We start from the raw sequence: 3685 nt of genomic DNA on the forward strand, positions 1-3685 counted from the left end.
GGATTAATTAGTTAATAGGCCAAATCTTGCCCGCCTGCCTCTGTGAAGGCAATTGTCTTGTGACTGAGTCTAACATTCGCCTTTCCAATGACCACAGGGGACTTTGGCTGGGATTTTGACACAACCTGGGCGGGAGCATCCTGTGGGTCCGTCCCTTGGGTGGCGAAGGACTGAGGCTGATGCCGCACATGCCTCCCCTGCAGCCCTGCACCGCATAATTCCAGGCTCGTGGTGCTGCCTCTGCAAAGGTAGATTTGGTTTCTATTAATAAGGGGATAATAGCACGGGAAACCTGGCTGCAGGATGGCCTGTACCCAATTACTGCGGTCGCTGGGCTACAGGAGCCGCTTCCCTGCAATTATCCCACCGCGCGCCAGCACAGCACAGCCCTGTGTGCTTTATTCTTAGTAACAGAGCCCCGGGCAAGGTCAGGGGAGGGGTCTCCCTGCAGCCAAAAGTCCCTGGCTTGGGGATGCAGGAGCTGAGATGGGGGTGGCAGAGCCGCCTCAGTGTCACCCACCAGTGATGGGGTTGTTGGGGGCAGCGCAGGAGCGATGTCCCCCCTGCCCTGGCAGATGCAGCCATGGGGCTGGCAGCAAACCAGTGCCCTGTTTTGTCCTTGTCCCAGGTGAAGTGGTGCAGGGGGAGCCCTGGTGACCCCCATGGGGAACGCTGGCCACTGTGGAGTCCATAGCAATCAGCCTCGTTTTTGGGGGAGGCTCAAAATTTCCAATCCGGTGAAAAAGTTTAGTGGTGGCCTTGGCAGTGCTGGGTTAAAAGTTAGACTTGATCCTGGGGGGCTTTCCCACCCTAAACAATTCTGTGATTCTATGATTTAAGACTGGATGTGATGCTTGGTCTCTCTCTGAGTGTAAAATGTGCTGTATGGAAGCTCTGGTGGTTTGTACCCAGTGGGAATTGGCCTGTCCACCTTAGCAAGCCCACATGGGAATCACTGAGGTGGGGATGGGCTGGGGATTGAGATATGGGGAATGCACGGTGAGTTTCTTTTCCAACACATTCCCTATGCATCTGTAGGAAGCCACTTTCCTTCTTTGCCCCCCATGTGGGTATCCATAAACATGGATAATAGCCTGACAAGAGGGACGCATCAAGAAGAAATACATTCCAACCAGGGAGATGCTCAAAGATGAGCTACCCAAGTCACTCTAAAAACACAGAAGACCCTTCCTAAATTTGTGTTGGTTGCAGGAAAGCGGTGGATGGAAAATATATGTCAAGGATAAGTGTTGCTTAAAGGGCAGGAGTAAAGCCTTTCCATGAGAAAAGTCCGGCTTGAGTCTGTGCGGCTTCATATTAAGTTTTCAGTTTCCTAGAGGCAGCAGACAATGCTTCACTCAATTCTCTCCCCACTGTCATTAAAACTCGAGTGTGTTGTCTGGATATAGTATTTTGCCCTACCTTAAGAGCTCTAATCTTTTTAGGACCATTTCTCGCCGCTATCTGCAGACACTCGAAAGCCTTCTCAACCGCGGAGTGAAATACAATCCCTGTCTTGGGGAGCTTTCCCTCCCCTTTGTCTTCTGCACAGACAGAGGGAAAATTACCACTTAACAAATCTGCCAGGTCTGAAATTTTCTCCCCCCCTCCATCGCCCCTTTTGCAGCCATCATTTGTTCGGGGGCTGCTTTCTCCCAGTGCCATCTGCCTGTTGCGGGGAGATGGCGAGGAGCCTTTTATTGTTCGCTGAACAATTCCCTGCAATTTGCTGCTTGCTATTTCTTTCGGGCTCCTTTAATCCTTTTCTCACTTGCTGCTGCTTATTTTTAGCTTGCGCGCCGACCGTGTTTGTTCCCCAAAACTGTTTATGTTTTGAAAAGCCTCACTTTGTTGCTGGTGGTGCTTTTTCTGAGTGTCCCTTGTCGCCTGCAAAACCCTCCCTGCCTTGTCCTTTCCCCAGTGCCCTGCCAAGATGGGTGGAGAATGCAACAGGGTGTCATTCCCAATTTCTCTGACTATCCCTGTTCTTCCCTTGGGAGCTCTCCTCTGTTCCTCCCTGGAATCTCACACTTCCTTCGTTTTGGTTTTTTTTCAGTGAAAATCCCAGCTGAGCTGTGGGACTGCTGAGTGGTGCTACCAGCCCAAATCCTGCCATCACAGCTCCTTTTGGATGATTTACACTGTCCTGGTGCAAACCAACATCCTCTGGCTTTGCCAGAGGCCAGAACAGTGCCTGCCAGTGCTGGGCTGAGCCAGTTGGCTGCTGGGCTGCAACCATGAGGTGTGGCACAAGGTTCAGCATGTGGCAACCACCTGGCATATGGGATTCACAGAATGGTTTGGGTTGGAAGAACCTTAAAGATCATCTCATTCCAACCTCCCCTGCCATGGGCAGGGACACCTTCCACTATCCCAAGTTGCTCCAAGCCCCATCCAACCTGGCCTTGAACACTTCCAGGGATGGGGCAGCCACAGCTTCTCTGGGCAACCTGTGCCAGGGCCTCACCCCTGTCATTGTGAAAAACTTCTTCCTTATATTAAACCTAAATCTCTCCTCTTTTAGTTTAAGACCTTTGCCCCTTGTCCTATTGCAACAGCTCTTCTAAAAGGTTTGTCCCCATTAAAGCCCACGTGGTGGCCCTGACCTGGAGCCCCTCTGAGCTCTAGGCTTCCTCTAGCCTTGGGATAAAGCTGAGCCTTAGGTGACAGCTGGTTCAGGCTGATGGTCTAGATAAAGGGCTGAGCTGGGATTTGGAAAAGCTAACACCAAATTTTGGCTCTGCCAAGGGCTTCATGCATTGCCTTTGCAAATCACCAGATCTCTCTGTTCCTTATCTGTACAAAAGAAGTAATCTCTTTTTTTTTCCCCTCACACTGTTTATTCGGAGCACAAGCATTTAGGAATGGACTGCTTCTTCTTTGTTCTCACTTATAGAGTGCCTGCAAGGGAATGAGCATCCCAATTGTAGATATAAGACACTGGTGCATTATAAATGGTCACTACAATTAATAGTAATAGTAATAATAGTAGTCATTGTAGTAATAGTAATACAAAACAATAAAATAAATAAATAAATACAATAAAATACAATAGTAATACAATACAATAAAATACATAATACAATACAGTAATAATAAAAACTTGCCCAGTAGAAGTTTAGTCTGAAGATGCTCCGAGCTAACATCAGTAAACAATAATATTGGATATTTTTATTTTCTTGCTTGCACATGCACTGGTAGGACTGAGCTTCCCTCCTGTTACTGAGTTCTACAGCTGGAGAATTAAAATCCATCCCTTCTGCTGTCCACAATCAGGATTCAGAAATTCAAGCAGGACTTCCTTATCCATGCAAACAACTCCTGATTTTCCCCAGTTGGCTGCCCCGAAGGGAAGTAGCCACGTCCAGCGTGAGCCTCCTGTTCTTGAGCTGTCCAAACTGTCTCCACTGTTCCAGCCAGGGATATATATTTCATTTATCCCTGGTGGGATATCCTGTTCTCCTCCCTCATTAATACTGCAACAAACATTCCTCCCTGGTATCCCCACTTGTCCCTTTGGGAGGGCTTTGAGCCTCCCTTTTTTAGACAGGTATATGATAACTCTATAAGCTCTATCCTTCCTGGAAGCATCAGCTCTGCTTTTTTCCTGAGATTGACTAGAAAGTATTATTATGATAATCATCATCTCTACTTTTTCTTTTTCTTCCCCCTCCCCTCCCCCCCC

The sequence above is a fragment of the Manacus vitellinus genome, unplaced genomic scaffold (genome assembly GCF_001715985.3).
Source record: "Manacus vitellinus isolate BGI_N305 unplaced genomic scaffold, ASM171598v3 scaffold_42_pilon, whole genome shotgun sequence".
In the NCBI taxonomy this organism is placed as follows: Eukaryota; Metazoa; Chordata; class Aves; order Passeriformes; family Pipridae; genus Manacus; species Manacus vitellinus.